The 18,643-nt window shown below is 35.4% G+C and overlaps 1 long non-coding RNA gene across 8 annotated transcripts; it reads left to right on the top strand.

Moving 5' to 3' along the window:
• Window positions 1-692: 692 nt before the first annotated feature.
• On the top strand, window positions 693-17,352 carry LOC126820630 (uncharacterized). 8 transcript variants are annotated; one of them, XR_007680028.2, is made up of 10 exons: window positions 696-1,249; window positions 1,917-1,993; window positions 2,278-2,331; window positions 2,983-7,601; window positions 7,854-7,919; window positions 8,212-8,248; window positions 10,804-10,936; window positions 11,872-11,995; window positions 13,209-13,297; window positions 14,351-17,352. It is a non-coding gene; the product is annotated as an uncharacterized LOC126820630 (long non-coding RNA). The 8 variants fall into 8 exon arrangements; XR_008788214.1 differs by adding an exon at window positions 12,400-12,520 and having other exon boundaries at window positions 693-1,249; window positions 2,983-8,248; XR_008788217.1 differs by having other exon boundaries at window positions 694-1,249; window positions 7,854-8,248.
• Window positions 17,353-18,643: the final 1,291 nt, after the last annotated feature.

Raw genomic sequence — 18,643 nt, 5'->3', positions numbered from 1 at the left:
GTCAGGGAATTGCATATATGTTTGTTTATTAGATAACAACAGATTTGTTTAAACTGCAGAAACATGTGAGGTATATAGGACTAAGACTAGTAATTATTTCCCCTTATTTCATGATGGACGAATGTAGTGCGAGTTATAAATAGACAATTTTTCCCTTAATTTTTTTCTCCCCTCTTCCTGCATTTTTGGGTTGACTTTTTGGTCTAGAATTGGAGAAAAGGGATCAAATTTGCAATTTCATAGCAGTTTTGGGTAATACTGATGATATTACAGCGGAGGGATAGGGGGTGTAAAGTGTCTTTCTGCAGAGCAATCATTGTGTCGGAAGTGAGATTTTCACCCCTGTCAACTTCAAATCCGTGTAGCAAAAAATCTAAACGGTCAACCCCCTACAAAATTATGATGAGGAGATTGCCAAATGTTGTCCCCATTGTGCCTATAAAGATTGGAACCAACGGAATGTTGAGCAAAAAGCTACAGCCTGTGATGTTACAGTCATTTAACATTGAAGTCAATGGGCAAATAATTGCTAGTCAGAGTCCATAAATAGACGAACTACAATTCTGCCTCCTTTTGAGTAAAAGATAGGTTACGTGCCCTTGTTTTGAAATTAGTCTCGCTTAACCAGTCTATCGACCATTCTACGTCTGATTGACAGGTTGGGATAATCAAGACTACTTTTTTACGAAACATAACAGAAAGCTAGAACAAGAAATTGAATTTAGAAATAAGCACTTTAGACAACTCAACAATTGTTTTAAGAAACTTGTAAAAGTAAAATGAAACTACTGCTAGTATCATGTTCCTACTAAAGAAAGTGATTCAGAGATAGTATTTGTACTAAACCAAAAGATGCCGCTCTTAACGGTACAGTTAATGATAAAGCAATTTAAAAAATAAAACAAACGTAATTACTAAAGCTGCTGCAATAACCAAGAAGCTAAATTTTATTGCTATTCAAAATCATCAATAATAGATTATTTACGGCTGTAATAGTTGATATATTTGTAGAGAATTGCACGTGCCATGGCTATTTATCGACTCAAAGCGAGTGCGGGGTAGTCAGAAACTGAAGACACGCAACTGAAGCGTGCACATTTAGCCGTGTCGAGACCAACTTTCTGTAAAGTGCACGGGTCACCCTAGTAGTGGAAAAGCGACAGTTGAAAGAGAGTGTGATGTTTCCCAGCACAAAAAGAACGTGCATAGGGAATTGTGGGATGTTATGATGGCCATGTTAATGTTAGAGGTGAGTGTTGATTACAGTGAATAAATAGCGGTAAAACAAACGGGTAAAACTTGAGTTAGTATTTAAATGTTTTTAATGGATTTCTATTTTACTGTTGGACATATTTCAGTGGGTGTATACATGTAGGTATTTTATTTATATGACAGAGTGAGATAGTGCCATTTATCGAAAACGAAAGATGACTAAGATGTCAAATTGTGACAACTTAAAGTAAATAGCACGGTCTGTTTAGTCATATAGTAGAGTAATTAATATGGAAGCTTCATACAGGACGATAACTTGCCTTATACAGGAGAATTCGGTAAGGCAGAGTAGGCTGAAGCTTGGTGATTTCGATTTTATTTCCTTTTGTATAATATTGGTTTATCAATTAAGACAAAATTTTCCAGAATTTATATGGGGTAGGCCTACAGGTGTTTGGTTATTTTCGCTTGTAGGCCTACATTCTTACTAAAAATTGCAATGAGTGCTCATATACGAAAGAAATATAAGAAGATGTCTATGGTTGTAGCTACTTATTATAGTAGCAAAGTCAATATTTCATGGGAGAAGTTGCAGAGTATAAATTCAGACATGACGACACAATCCTAGGCTTAAGGAGGGTCATAAGGTAGTGAAGACTCGAGCTTAAGAGAGTAATCTTTATTTTTGTTTTCTTTTTGTATAGAATTGGTATATGAGCTCTTGTGAAATATTGGTGGATAGAGGGTGTGTTCGGTTAGACCATATGATCGACAGGTATAGGTATATATCATGAATGTATTTAGATTTTATATTGTGTAGATGGATTGTATTGTTGTTGATTTTGAATTCTTTGGTGAAATGAATGTTGTTTATATGTGTAGTAATGAAACATTTATAGAATTTTAATTTGGGGCAATTCAGAAATAAATGATGGTAAGATTCAGTTGCTCGGTTACAATAGTGGCATTTATAGTTGATAGTATATATATTTCTGTATAGCATAATATCTTTTGTTAGTACTGCATTATTGATGATTGTATACATGAAATCCTTTTCTTTTTCAGATAAGGAGGAGCATTTATAGAGGTTTGTCCAGACTTTTGAAAAGTCAACATGAGGTAATTGTTTATTTATTTTTGGTTGTGTCTGTAATAAGTCAATTAGGGACCAGTATATGTCTTTAAGTTTTGTATTGTATGTATATTTGATGGATGATTTGAGGCTATTGTAAGTTTCTTTTATATCTATATATGATTGGGGGAGTTTTTCCGAGTGGGTATAATTATTGGATGCATATCTTGGCAGAGTATCCCTTGTAGTAAATCCTAGCCAGTATATGTATAGGCCTAACCAGGGACTGTTGTTGTCTTTGATTGCTTTTACTATAAGTTGTTGTTGCATTGCCTGGATTTTTAGTCGAATGTTTGGCACTTTAAGGCCACCATTTTTATGCTCTAGGTTCAAGGTGTTTCGATTAATTGTTTCACTTTTATTTTCCCAGATGAAATTGTAGATTATTTTATTTATGTTTTTAATAATTGAGTTTGAGGGAGGAACTATCCTAGCAACAAACCATAGTTTGCTAAGTATATAGGTGTTTAAGATGCATACTTTTTCTTTATATGAAAGAGAGTGATTTTCCCATGTCTGGATGGTTGAATTGATTATTTGAACAAGGGGTAGCCAGTTCTTTTCCATTTTATTTGAGCCAAACCAAATGCCTAGTAATTTTATAGCATCTGTTTTAATATTAATATTTATATTTACAGGATAGGAGTAGTGTGATGGTTTTCCAACAGAAAGGATTTCAGTTTTATCATGGTTTAGTTTGGAGCCAGATATAGAGCCAAATGTTTTGAATTGTTCGAGGAGAGTGCTGTATGAAGAAAGTCTAGATATTATAGCAGAACAGTCATCTGCATGCTGAAATAACTTAATCTCTGAAGGGTGGTTAGGGATCCTGATGCCTTTTATGAGGATGTTTTTGTTTATGTATGAAGCAAGGGGGTTGATACACAATGAGTATAGAATCATGGATAGTGGACATCCTTGACGAATCGATCGGTTAATTTTAATATTTTGGGAAAAGGATCCATTTACTTGGACTTTACTAATCAAGTTTTTAAACAATATTGTAACCCAGTTAAGGATGTAATTTGGGAAATTAATATGTTTAAGTAGATTTATGATATAGTTGTGTTCAATGCGATCGAAGGCTTTTTCTTGGTCAAATGATAATATATAGGCACTGGACTCATTTGTGTTTATATAATTTAGTATTGTATCTATTGAATATAGGTTATCAAAAATGCTTTTATTTGGTCCAGCTCCTGTTTGTGTATTAGAGATTAATTTGTTAATAACAGAATTTATTCTTGTGCTTAGAATTTTTGTTATGATTTTATAGTCCACACATAACAGGCTTATCGGTCTATAGTTCTTGAGTAATCGATGGTCGCCTTTATTCATGTAGTTAATTGTTATGATACCCGTTCTCATTGTGTTAGATAATTCCCCCTGTAGATAGATGTTGTTTAATACTTCTGTTAAATCGTTTCCTATAATGTCAAAGAATTTTATGTAGAAATCTCCTGGAATACCATCTATACCCGGGCTACGGTTTGTTCTAAATTTTTGTAACGCCTTAAGGACTTCATCTCTAGATATAAAATGTGATATTGAATCTCTTTCCGTGTTTGTTAGTGTGTTTATGTCACTGTTTTCAATATAGGACTTCATTAAGTTATCATTAATATTTTGAGAAGTATATAGTTGTTGGTAGAATTGGTGAATTGTGTCTAATATATCTTGTTTATTGTCACAGATTGTATTATTTTGATTGATCAGTTGTTTAATTTGTTTTTTTGCACCCTTTTTAACTTCTGCTAATTTATATAATTTAGAATTAGTAGATACATCAATTTGGGGTATTTCTAATTTTGAACGTATAACGTAGCCTTGTTTGGTATTATATTCTATAAGCTCAATTTTTGATTTAATCTCGTTTATAGAGTTATTCTTACTAGGTATTTCATTTTCTAGGGATTCCAGTTGTTGATAAAGGTTACTGAGGATATGTTTGTTCTCAACTGCTAAGGCTTGACAGTAATTTTGTGTAATATTTCTAATAGCGGCTTTACCTTTTTCCCACCATTGTATGTTGTCAATGATTTGGTATTTTTTGTTTTGCCAGCTTGACCAGAATGTTTTAATTTGATTTTGGTAGTTTTTATCATCTAGAATAGAATTGTTAAGTTTCCAATATCCTTTACCCCATTTAAGATTGTTAAGGTTGATATTTAGTTCCACTGCTTTATGGTCCGTGAAATGAAGTGGTATATGTTTAATTGATTTGATGTAAGTTGCATATTTATTACTTAGGCCGTGTTGAATTGATTCCTTGTTTCTCCTCGCCCGCGCTTAGGTCGAGGACCCCGAAAATCGTGCGCTTACGTTTTTAACACAAAAAAAAAAATTCAAAAAATTACGTTAATAACATCTAAATAAAATTCTACCAAACATCAGAAGTCAATTCTCGTTGTTTATTCCTCGTTACGAACTAAATAAGTAAGTGCAGGGGGCCGCACTACACGCAAAACAAAAATCTACAAGATAAACCTGCGTACAAGACAGAAAATAGGCATTGCACCGAATAAACAAATATCAAATCAAGTGAATGGATCCGGTTGATAATACACATGTAGGGGCCCGCATACTATGGAATAAGTTACACTGTATATGATTGGATGAATTCCGCAAAATGGCGCGTGTAGCAGTCATTTCGGCTATTGAGAAAGCATATTATAAACTGTAAGACAATCGCTAATATTCAACCGCGAACCTGAATAATCAATTTTTTCATTGGCTAAAATTATAACACATGTCATTATTATTCAAGTATTACCCAATCATATCTTGTGTAATAAATAACGCACGCCTTACAAAATGGTGAGCTATGCCGGGACATAGGTAAATTCGCGTACCGGTCGGCCTAATTTATTGATGTTCAAGGAAATAATAGTGGCCCCGTTCGTTGGTTTCTGGAGTTTAACGAACGAACGAACAAACGGGACCACTATTATTTCCTTGAACATCAATAAATAAATTAGGCCGACCGGTACGCGAATTTACTTATCTCGACTCGACTTCGGTGGTTATTCCCAGCACTTTCACGTTCGATGATATTATCGAAACCATCTATAACTCAACAAGCAAATCAAATATCGTCTAACTGGAATGTTTCCATTGTATTTTAACACAAGAATACGGAAAATTTATATCAAAATATGGTTATTTCATTTTTTAAAAAGTTAAACAAAGAAGCCACTTGTTACCAAATTTTAGTTTGTTATTAAATTTATTTAATTAAATATTATCTGTGTTTTTATTCTAACCAATAATATAACTAGATTATTTATAATATTATTAAAAATGGTACACAACCCTCAGACTATATAGGTATTATGCCAGACCACTTTGTGTTTTGAAACCCACTTTGTGTTGTGTTTACCGCACTACCGCACATGATTGCCAGAGTGGTGGCAGGAGAAACAAGGAATCAATTCAACACGGCCTTATGTAAATGCGGTCTAATCTGCTAGCATGACCTTGTGAGTTGTGATAGGTAAAAAGGGGAGTGTCAGGGGAGATAATTCTGTAACCATCACTTATATTAAGTAGATTTTGTATATCAAGTAGATATCTTATAGCATCTTTTGGATGGTTATTCATGTTGCCATGGTTGTTATCTTTACTGTTTTCAATAAGGTTAAAATCACCAGTAATAATATAAGAATGTTGTGGATTATGAATAGTTTTGACATATTCAAGAAGTCTCTTGTAGTAATAAGTTTTCAATTCTCTCTTGCAGGGACCATATATATTGAATATTTGAATAGTTTCATTATTTGCATTTACCTCCAGATGTTGGAGCCTACCTGCTAATTCATCAGGTGTATTGTAGAGTTTATGTATAATGTTTGGGCTTAATAATAGGGCAATGCCAATCTTTGTTTCTTTATATGCAGTGTATCAGTTATAGCCAGTTTCGTTTTCAACATTTTTTATTTGATGGACATTGGATTTTAGGATTTCTTGTATACAAACAATATCTAGTTTGTTAAATATATTGCTAATTTGTTTAATCTTTTGAAGATTTCCTTGTAGAGCGTTTATGGAGTAAATTAACATAATAATTAGGTAAATAATAGGGATAGAAGGCTTCATTGTTAACTAATATGGTTTCAAGAACTTATAACGTCTTAATTTGTTTGATCTCTAAACTTCTGTTTCGGTAAGCGGGGATTCCGCTCGCGCCCTTTTATCATCTATTTCTGTTTCGGATAAACTATCAAGGCTTCTTTCCCTTTTACTTACTGTGTCACACTTAGTGACTGTAGAGATATTTAACAATGAGACATCAGCGTCATAGTTAAGATTTGACTGCGATGTTTCAGGGATATCATGGGATGAGTTGTCAATGATACTGTTATCCTCTAAATAACTTTGACCCACTGAGGATCCTGTGTTAATGGGGGTGGAAGAAACATGACCACTAGATGTATCAATAATAGACTTATTAAAATCATTGATAAAATGGCTATCAGGGCTGAGGATAACTTTTGTTGTATCGGTAGTGATAGGAATGTCATTGTTGACTACTGTTGTTTTTATGGAGTCTAGAGTAGTTAAGTCCTGGTTTAGACTTCCTGGGTTTGCGGGTTTGACTTGACCAGAATTATAGACATTTGTTTTTGTCGTATTATTTTTTGAGGGGATAATATTAATGACACCAGGCTTAATTCACATCTCGAAAATCACATGCTGTTCTTCACTGGAAGGGAGTGAGTACCAATTAATCAGACAATTGCCAGACAGACTTGAATGTTAATTGGTGTTAAGTTGTCTGTATAGTTTTTTTTTATTGACCCAATTAACTGATAGATCAAATGAATATATAGTGTACATGTTATTTTCAGCACCCTGGTGTTTTCGAAAATTGATTCAATGTGCAATGAACAAAAAAAATGAGTAAAACTCTTAATAATGTAATTGGTTGATGTAATCGAAATTGGACAGTATTGGTTAACTGAAAAGTAACCAATCAAATTTAATTGACCATCCACGTGTATCTCATAATCGACTTAATGATATAATGGTTCTCCAAGTTATCTATACTTTTTGTCTGCGATATCACTTCGGTGGAAGCGGACGTAAAATACAACTAACTAAGAAGAAGTGTCTATACTTTAGTCATTGCGACAAATTCTTTCTTTGATATTATATCAGCGACATTCAGTTAGATGAAGTGAAGTTAGCATCAACAGAGTGCTTTAGCTGTGATATTTTAAAAAAAATTATAATGGTCACATAGAATACCAGACCGCAGGTTTGTAAATTTTTACAAAAAATAAAACCGTGTATTTAATTTAGCATGTATATATTGCTTCTATGTATATAATAATTCGTTTCATTTAAAACAGTCAGATTTAGAACCACTGCCACTGACTGCACCGGAAGTCTATTTATATAATGGCGCCACAAAGAAATTTTTTTTGATGTGTTCTAAAAGTGTTCTGCTAATTCAGAAATCTAATGAATCTGTCTAAATTTTTCTGAAATCATGCTTAATTATTATTAGCTAATCGGCGCTACACCGTTGTTCAAATACTTATAATTGCAAGAAACCCCCGACTAGGACCAGCAGGTAAGAATCTGTCTTGATTTTATAGTAATACCCGGTTGCCATTATTGGCCTCCATCTTTGATTTTTATAGACGTTCGGGCAAAAGGAGAAATGTATATCCAGACAAGGACTATAGCTAGATACTAACTTTTGTGTTAGTTGAAATGTAATCTTATTTCTGTAAAAGAAAAAAACAACAACAAACAAATCAGCCTTTTTTATATATCAATGTCATCTATGTGTAGGCCTAATAGTAATATTAGACTTTCAATGATTCAGAAGTTTCTCTACAGTTTCGTTATTTTTTTTCCAGTCATTGATGTTAGCATGTACTACACAAAGAAAAACAGGTAACAGAATTTCATTTCCTTTTAATATATTTTTTTAATAATGGCCAATAATTGTTATTGTATGTAACATGAAAAGTATTTATCTCTGTAGAGAGAGGGTGAGTAAATGGGGTTTAAAGTTCACTAAATTCACATGACACAAACTATGCCATTCATTTCCTTGTATTAAATTGGTCGAATCAAGTAGGTCCATGCTATATGTCCTAGAATCAAGTAGGACAGGTAGTCTTCTTCCGTTTCCGCCCTTTTCCTGAACACTGTCTCATTCTATTGCCATCTGTGTATGTTGTGTTATATTAATTCTGCATAAACCTAGAGTTGTTGTTAGTGTTTGTCGGATAGATCCTTTATACTTACTGGCGCTAGGTAATTTCGAGGCTAATATTGTTCAATTTTATTTGAATGATTTGTTTGCGCATACCGTAGGAGTGTATTAGAAACAGTGTTCGCGTAGAACATGAAAACACTTTCATGAGTCTCGAACATGAGAGAACGGTATCCATGGTAACAAGATGAATTAAATTTATACAATCTGTTACGATAACTTGTTTGGTATTGACTTCGCTATTAAGCATAATTTTGATAAATTATGACTCCGTTTTACTCCTTTTCAATTCTTTGGATGACGATTACATCACCTTTTGATACGCCCACATGGAAATGTGGTCGCATATTGTCATCGCCCTCGTCCGTCGTCTACAGACCTGATTATTTTGAAATTGATATGTTCTTTATTTTAATGAGATGAATCCTATTTAATTTCAATAATCTGCGATTTCCGCGAATTATGTCTAGAGTTGTGGCCCTTGTTTCACTTTTTCGAAACCTTGTGAACGCGCGAACAACAAAATTATCATCCGATTTGTATGAAATTTGTATGCATTATTTAAATTAGTAAAACACAAAACAAAAAAATCTGTCAAATTTCATACAAATTTCTCAGCAGTTATCGATGCGTCGACCTTTGTAAACCCACAAACGACGAAAATTATAATCTTGTATGAAATTTTCTTGTAAATGCCCAAATTACCTACAAAAGAATGAATATGCAACAATCCCTGTTGACTGTGCAAACGATTAAACTGCTGTGGGCATATGTTTCATTGCCTGGCAACCTAACTTACTTGATGTTATACTGGCCACATACTACATCCAATTTTCGAACGGTATTAAACTTTTAAATTAATAAATGCACCCATGATGCTGTTTTCTCAGCAGTTATCGATGCGTCGACCATGTTTGTTCTCCCTCACACCAGCTATGAGGTATTGTGGGATTTGAGAACGGGAAAGTGTTCGTGAACGCATTCCAGACTGCTCAAGTCCGACAAGAACCCATTCTCCGTCCGTTCTCTGCACCGGAACACTGTTTCGAATACACCCTAGGGGTATTTATCAAAGGGAGGAAACTGGAGGACCCGGAGAAAACCCACAAGGCTGGAGAGGCGACCCTATTCCTAGTCACATTCAAGTGGGAAATCACATACTAATGGCCTATTTCAAATAAGATATTTGCATATAAAGAAAGTAGGCCTACAGCCTCTTTCAAATGTGATATTTGCATATAAAGAAAGTACAAACTTAAATCGTCAGTGCTGGATAAACTAGCCAAAGGATTCGGCTGAATCAATTGGCGCTAAACTTCACCTAGTTTATCCACTGACATACGCCTGAATCAAACATGTTTGATATATTTGGCTGAATTGTATTTGAGTGGTGTGTCCGCTTCGCCGAAGCATTCGTCTGATTTTAGAATTCATTAGCCAATCACCACTCATTCATATCGAGTGGGTATCACAAACTAGCAGTCGAACTGTGACACGGGTGCTACAGCCAACAAATTCCAACAACCATACTATCGGCTTAAATGCACGCCAATGGGACCTCAGGTTTTGTGTTCCATTGAAACGACTAGAAATGAAATGAAATGGGGTTTAACGTCCTACTGTTTTGCTCCGAACTGGGCAAATGAAGACAGGCATACACCACACAGTGTGCTATGAGGGAAATTTTGCCCGGACAGCGGCACTGCGGTGTATCGAATTCCAACTGTCAAGGGATCTTTTACGTGCACGCCAACGTGTACACGGGACCTCGTTTTTCCGTATCGTCCGAATGACTAGACAGCTGTCCTTGTCAGGCCCTCCGTCCTGCATCACTGACAAGGGAGAACCACGCCGGAAAATCTGGGTGAACTTTCTCGGCCAATGCAGGGATCGAACACCCGACCTCCAGGCTAGCGAGCCAGTGTCTTACCCACTTAGCCACCATGACGACTAGTCAGGGAATCCATGCTGAAAAATCCAAATGAGCTTTCTCGGTCAACACTGGGAGCGAACCTGCAACCTCCCGGGTACCAAGCCAATGCCTTACACACTAAGCCACATGGCTCTCTTCTAATTACTGTGACAGTCCAGTCACATGACAAACAAGGGTTATTAAAACAGATTTTCACGGCTTGGGCAATATCTTCGGGATTCAAATGATTTTAGATATCACACAGTTTGTATATGGTAAGGTATCGTTTATTACATGTCACATATTCATATTTTTCAGTTTCCATATTAGATGCCATAGCAAATCAAAGATCATATAATAAAATAAGTCAAAAAACCCAAATATGGAAAAAGAAAGAGCTGAAGAAATGGTGATTTGAGCACCTATGCTTTCTCATAGGTGTTTTTGGAGGGTGAGTGTTCAATTCTAAGAGAAAAGATTGTTGTTATGGTAGTTTAGAATCTCACCATAATATGTTTGGCACAATATAGCCCGGTTGTAGCTGATGTGACATAAACCTCCATTTCATTTTATTGTTTTGAAATTTAAAATTCAGTTTAGTATAGTAAATTTGTACACGTACATGTATGTGCACAAACAGAATCTTACTTATGTCCAGATACATGTAGATATGACTCTCTCATCTGTGGGGGACCACGGTGGCCAAGTGGGTTAGACACTGGCTCGCATATTTTAAGGTCGCGGGTTTGCAGTAAGACAATGCAGTACGGAGGACTGGGCTAATGAAGTTGGGCATATGCCATACAGTGTGCTACGAGAGAAATTTTGCCGGGTACCGTGACCCTAAGGCCTTCTCTTGTATCAAATTCTAACTGCCAGGGAATCTTTTACATACACGCCAATGTGTACACGGGACAACGTTTTTTTGTTCAATCAGAATGACTAGACAGCTGTCCTTGTCAGGCCTTCCGTCCTGCATCACTAAAAAGAGGAAACCACGCCGGAAAATCTGGGTGAACTTTCTCGGCCAATGCAGGGATCGAACACCCGACCTCCAGACTAGCGAGCCAACGTCTTACCCACTTAGCCACCATGACGACTAGACAGGGAATCCATGCTGAAAAATCCAAATGAGCTTTCTCGGTCAACACTGGGAGTGAACCCGCAACCTCCCGGGTAGCAAGCCAATGCCTTACACACTAAGCCACATGGCTCTCTTCTAATTACTGTGACAGTCCAGTCACATGACAAACAAGGGTTATTAAAACAGATTTTCACGGCTTAGGTAAGATCTTCGTCATTCAAATGGTTTTAGATATCACACAGTTTGTATATGGTAAGGTATCTTAAACAGTTAATTACATGTCACATATTCATATTTTTCAGTTTCCATATTAGATCATATCAAAGATCATATAATAAAATAAGTCAAAAAACACAAATGGGAAAAGAAAGAGCTGAAGAAATGGTGATTTGAGCGCCTATGCTTTCTCATAGGTGTTTTTTGAGGGTGAGTGTTCAATTCTAATAGAAAAGATTGTTGTTGTGGTATTTTAGAATCTCACCATAATGTGTTTGGCACAATATAGCCCGGTTGGAGCTGATGTGAGATAAACCTCGATTTCATTTTAATATTTTGAAATTTAAAATTCAGTTTAGTTTAGTAAAACTGTGAACGTACATGTATGTGCACAGACAGAATCTTACTTATGTCCAGATACATGTAGATATGACTATCTCATCTGTGGGGACCCACGGTGACCAAGTGGGTTAGACACTGGTTCGCATATTTTAAGGTCGCGGCTTGGGTAAGATCTTCGGGATTCAAATGGTTTTAGGTATCACACAGTTTGTATATGGTAAGGTATCGTTTATTACATGTCACATATTCATATTTTTCTGTTTCCATATTAGATGCCATAGCAAATCAAAGATCATATAATAAAATAAGTCAAAAAACCCAAATATGGAAAAAGAAAGAGCTGAAGAAATGGTGATTTGAGCACCTATGCTTTCTCATAGGTGTTTTTGGAGGGTGAGAGTTCAATTCTAAGAGAAAAGATGGTTGTTATGGTAATTTAGAATCTCACCATAATGTGTTTGGCACAATATAGCCCGGTTGGAGCTGATGTGACATAAACCTCCATTTCATTTTATTGTTTTGAAATTTAAAATTCAGTTTAGTATAGTAAATTTTTACACGTAAATGTATGTGCACAAACAGAATCTTACTTATGTCCAGATACATGTAGATATGACCCTCTCATCTGTGGGGGACCACGGTGGCCAAGTGGGTTAGACACTGGCTCGCATATTTTAAGGTCGCGGGTTTGCAGTAAGACAATGCAGTACGGAGGGCCTTACAAGGACAGCTGTCTAGTCGTTCAGATTGAACAAAAAAACGTGGTCCCGTGTACACATTGGCGTGCATGTAAAAGAGCCCCTGGCAGTTAGAATTTGATACAAGAGTAGGCCTTAGGGTCACGGTACCCGGCAAAATTTCTCTCATAGCCCACTGTATGGCATATGCCCAACCTCATTAGCCCAGTCGGAGCTGAACAGTAGGACGCCGAACCCCATTTCATTTCATTTTTTTCATTTTGTCTCATCTGTGACAAAGCAAACCAACACATTACAATACAATGTAATTAAATTAAAACTTTCATCTTTTAACTGTCGAGTAGATTTAAGTCAACTAATACATAGTATGTTTTTTTTCTCAGTTAACTGCATCAGAAAGATCAAGACAGTTGGAAATGGCTATTCATATTATGGAAACTTTTTCTCACAGAGCTTGATAATCAGGTAAAATGTAAGTAACATACATATTTGTATTTTTAATCATCAACTAGTTCTATACACTTGATTGGTAATCTAGTTATTCTTCTTGAGGCAATGCCTAGGACTCTCCTATTTCAAGTCTTGGCATTCTTGATTTTTGACAATCACATCCATTGATTTTCTTCAAGTTGTGATATGTGTATTTTTACAGTAAATAGCAGTATAAAAATGATGGACAATATTTGTCCCCCGCCTTTCGAAGAAAGCAGGGGACTATTAAAATGGGTTCGTCCGTCTGTCTGTCCGTCTGTCTGTCCGTCACACTTTTTGGGACACAATTACTCTCTTCCTAATTGAGCTAGAATGTTCAAACTTGGTGTATGTGTTTATTAGGTCAATGCCTTGATGGAGTTCGAAGATGAGCATTTTCCGCTTAGGGTAAGCAGAGATAAGCAATTTGATTGGTTGATGCTTTGGGACACGATAACTCTCTTCCTAATTGGGCTAGAATGTTCAAACTTGGTGTATGTGTTGATTAGGTCAATGCCTTGATGGAGTTCGAAGATGAGCATTTTCCGCTTAGGGTAAGCAGAGATAAGCAATTTGATTGGTTGATGCTTTGGGACACGATAACTTTTAATTGAGCTAGAATGTTCAAACTTGGTGTATGTGTTTATTAGGTCAATGCCTTGTTTATTTTGATTCTATCTGATAGAGAGTGATGAAACTTAATGTATACTTAATAATCAGTTTGATTGCTGGATACTTTTGAAAAAGATAAACATGCAATTAATTAATATATGTCATCTATTTATTTCGGGATTTCAGCGGGGGACATCAGCCTCACTGTTGGCTTGTTTACTTTTCAAATAGATTTTAATAGGTAATATCCAATTTGTTGTCGATGGAAATAAAATATAATAATCTGCCTGGGTCTGTTACTGGACAAGACACAATAAGTGTTACCCAAAGATGAAACAAAATAGAGACTCAGTCTCGATGTGGCAAAATAAATTGTTTATTTAAACATTGTGAACCATAAATAGTAAGAAAGTATACTTATTGCCTACTTTTTATTTTTTAGACTGGAAGATTATTTGGTGTATGATAACAACAAGAGATCCCAAGCATCAATTTATTTTATAATTCTGGAAAAGAATGCATTTGACCCAATTTTTGAATATTTATTTTTTGTTTTTACTGTTAAATATTCTTCCCAAACACAATTAGATTTTAATTCTCTACAGAAATTTATGTATAATATAGAATGTAAAGTGACATATTAATCACTTAGAATTTGGTCGGAAATCATAAAGTATTTAATAGGCATAATCTAGAAACCAAATGTAGATCAAATATACCCAGAATTACAAAAAACCTTGACCTACATTAAGGTGACTTTCCCCTGCTTATGAAATGAAATAGGGTTTAAGATCCTACTTTTCTGTGTTATTATGGTGTTTCTGTCCTACAACCTACTCTTATAACAAATATTTCAACTGTCAAGGGTTGTTTAAAGGGAACCCAGGAGGGCCAAATGGTTAACACACGCACATTGGATCAGAAGGTCTGTCATTGAGTCAGATAATTCAATTGTCAAGGTTTCTTTAAAGTAAACGCAGTGGGGGTAGTTTCAATTCCGGGCTTATACCCAATTATCCCTTGCTATGTCCTACACTACTGACGTGTGGGAACTATGTCGGAAAATCCAGTTGAAATTTCTCGGCCAATGCCTTATACTCACTGAACCACAGTGACTCCTCCTTGCTTTTGACTCATAATTATTTATATATATTTTGTACATATTATTTAATGTTTGCGATTTTCTCTGATATTTTTTTATTTTTCAATCCTGTAATCTTGATGCTTTGCTCCTTTTATGTACAAAATATTCATTTTGTTTGTTGTTTTTTTTTTAATGAGGAAAAGGTTCTACATCATTTTATTACTCCTGCAAAATAGTGCATTTTTCTTTTGTTAGTTTTCTGTGTATGCTAGTTATTTCTAGATGCCTCACAAATCACTTGTAATATGACTTTGTAGCACTTTTCAGTTTCTGAAAGTATTTCAATTTAGTGCATATTTAATCTAATTAGGGCTTGGTTTGGATGTTATTAAATATAGATATATTTGAATTATATATTTTTTGGGTATGGGGTAGGGATCTTTCTTTTCTCAGTTCTTGTTTTCGGGTAAAAAAAAAATTAAATAGCTATTTTGTATTTTGTAATGTGGGGGGGGGGGCAAAGTTTAACAACATTTTTATTAGTATTAGAATTATATCTCTGTTTTTCTGTTAACATTTCAAATGATGTCTATTTAGTTTTGATTTGGTGGTGTTAATTTACTTTTCCTGTCATTTTATGAATAAATGATAATTTAACAAATAAAATTATTGTTACCTCATTTATCAAACTTTACAGGTTAAACAGAGCAAAAGGGGTGGGGGCTGCATGGGAAAGATTGCTAAATTGAGGGAAAATAAAACACAAGTTTTTGTTGGTGGTTATACACAAGTTTTTATGAAACCACACAAGTTTCAGAAATTTCAACACAAGTTTCAGAAATTTCAACACAAGTTTCAACACAAGTATTGTGTAGATTTTCACACAAGTTTGTGTTGTTTGGTAAATTTTAACACAAGTCTTGTGTTGTTTCAACATTTAACACAAGTTTGTGTTCTTTCAACACAAGTTTGTGTTGTTAAAGAAAGACACCTAACTTGTGTTGAAAACAACACAAGTTTGTGTTGGTTCAACACAAGTTTTTTTTCAGTGTAACAACACCCGCACGAGTCATAGCGATCGAGAAAATTTGTCACTCTCGCATGTACATGTGTTTTTTATTGTTTAGCTCAACCAGAATTTGTTCAGTGTCATGTTCCTTTTACCGTTGCCTGTCAACATGTAAGCTACTTGCTCAACTCGATGCTTTAGAGGAGACAAATTATTATAACGTTTTAAATATTTATTTATGTAAAGGACTTTATATTTGTTATTAATTATATTTTCTGTGATACATGTATTTGTTTTTATTTACATATATTTAGTTCTGTGATAATGTTTTAATTTGTCTCGTAAAATTCACCATATGTTTGGCGCAATATAGCTCGGTTGGGGCTGACGTGCCACAAAACTCAATTCCATTGTCAAGTCTTTCTTTAAATTAGGAATACACTATCCAGGTATGTCATGAAAGTTTTTGAATGATTACTGGAAAGTAAGACAACCTTGTCAAAGTTGTCAGTGATAAAGAAGCGGGAGACATTCTCAGCGATCTCTACAGTGACCTCTGACCCCAACTCTGGGCCCCGTTTCTCGAAATCTTAACTAAAGATAAAATCCAATTTTAGTAGATACTTCGATTTTGATTGGCTAAGCACTAAAATCAATCTAATATTATCCAATCAAATTACTAAAATTTGGATTTTATCTTAGTTAAAATTTCGTGAAACAGGCCCCTGGTCCCTATAGTTCTCCTAAATTAAACCAATAAGACGCAGGGCTCGTTTTTTTTTGCTTACCTCTTAGCTTACCTGAATCACCTCACAGAAGACACGGTGATAATTTTTAAAAATGTGTATGCACAAAATGAGTATTGTATCACTGGCATCCAAACAGTACCTATCAATTTCCTTAGAGTAAAATATTAAAAGAATGCATTATTTTTTTGTATCGATTTTATTCGCCGGTTAAATTCTTGCTTTTAATTTATATTATCACTGAAAACGAAATCAATGATAAACAGCCTTTGTCAAGAATGTGAGTACTATGAAATGAAATGAAATGGGGTTTAACGCCCCACTGTTCTGCTCCGAACTGGGCTAATGAAGACGGGCATACGGCATACAGTGTGCTATGAGGGATCTTTTACGTGCACGCCAATGTCTACAAGGGACCGCGGGTTTCCGGCCCATCAGAACGACTAGACAGCTGTCCTTGTCAGGGATCGAACATCCGACCTCCAGACTAGCGAGCCAGCGTCTTTTTTTTAAAATTAAAATCCAGATACATACATTCAAATGTTTACAATATAAAAATAAAACATTAAAAGACAATTATATCACAGATTGTAAATAAACGGTATACATGTAATTATAAGTAATTAATTAGTAAATAAATTGTCTAAAACATTTTCTGAAATAAATTCATTATGATAAGTATCTGGTCGTTACAGAAGTATTTTAAACCATGCAGGTGTTAGTTCATTAATAATTATATAAATAAGTGTCAGTTTCCTGTACCATTATAATCCCGGTTGCGTTTATTCCTGGTACCCCTTTACAGTCCCACATATCGCTATTAAGTATATCTAATTGTAAGTTTTCTACGTTATTAGTATTGTCATCGGTGTACCCAAGTTTGCGGAGATTTTATATTAAGCCTATATTCTAATGACCGTAAGCAGTTAATTGTTTGCTTTTTTCCCCGCCTTTCGAAGAAAGCAGGGGGCTATTAATGTGATTAATTAATATGTGTCATCTATTTATTTTGTGATTTAAGCCGGGAACATCCAGCTCACTGTTGGCTTGTTTTAATAGAGGACGGAAATGACATTTGCAGTTTGAATGAAGGATGAAATGAAATGAAATGGAGTTTAACGTCCTACTGTTCTGCTCCTAACCTGGGCTAATGAAGACGGGCATACGCCATACAGTGTGCTGTGAGGGAAATTTTGCCCGGACAGCGGCACTACGGCCTACTCTTATATCGAATTCCAACTGCCAAGGGATCTGTTACGTGCACGCCAATTTGTACACGGGACCTCGGTTTTTCGTCCCATCCGAACGACTAGACAGATTTCCTTGTCAGCCCCTCCGTCCTGCATCACTGACAAGGGAGAACCACGCCGGAAAATCTGGATGAACTTTCTCGGCCAATGCAGGGATCGAACACCCGACCTCCAGGCTAGCGAGCTAGCGTCTTACCCACTTAGCCACGTGATCCCCTGAATGAAGGATGAAACCGAGATGTTTATGTTCATTGACTTCTTTTATAGGAATTTGGTCAAATTTCTCTAGTTGATTAGTCCCGCTTTTGAGGGGTTAAAGGATATCAGCCTTTTTAAGTCCATCTATTTAGTTTTTCTAGGTCATTATATGGTATCGGCATTAGCAGTTGGATCATCAATTTTTAGATATAGTGTAGTGCGGTCGGCAAATACGCGAATTTTTGAATTTATATTATTTATGATATCATGTATGTAGATTAGAAACAGGTCATGTAGTGACTGGCAACGGTAGTTGTTTTCCCTATAACGATCAAAGAAGCTTGCTGCCAGTACTCACATTCTGGATGAAGTTCGTGCTTAATTGCTGAACATTTTGCAACAAATTTCATGCCGTTAGTAAATGAGCTAGTCTAACTTAGCTTTTGGG

The sequence above is a fragment of the Patella vulgata genome, chromosome 5 (assembly GCF_932274485.2).
Source record: "Patella vulgata chromosome 5, xgPatVulg1.2, whole genome shotgun sequence".
Classification (NCBI taxonomy): Eukaryota; Metazoa; Mollusca; class Gastropoda; family Patellidae; genus Patella; species Patella vulgata.
Note: the sequence above shows the minus strand (reverse complement) of the source record. Positions and strands in the feature narration are given on the sequence as shown.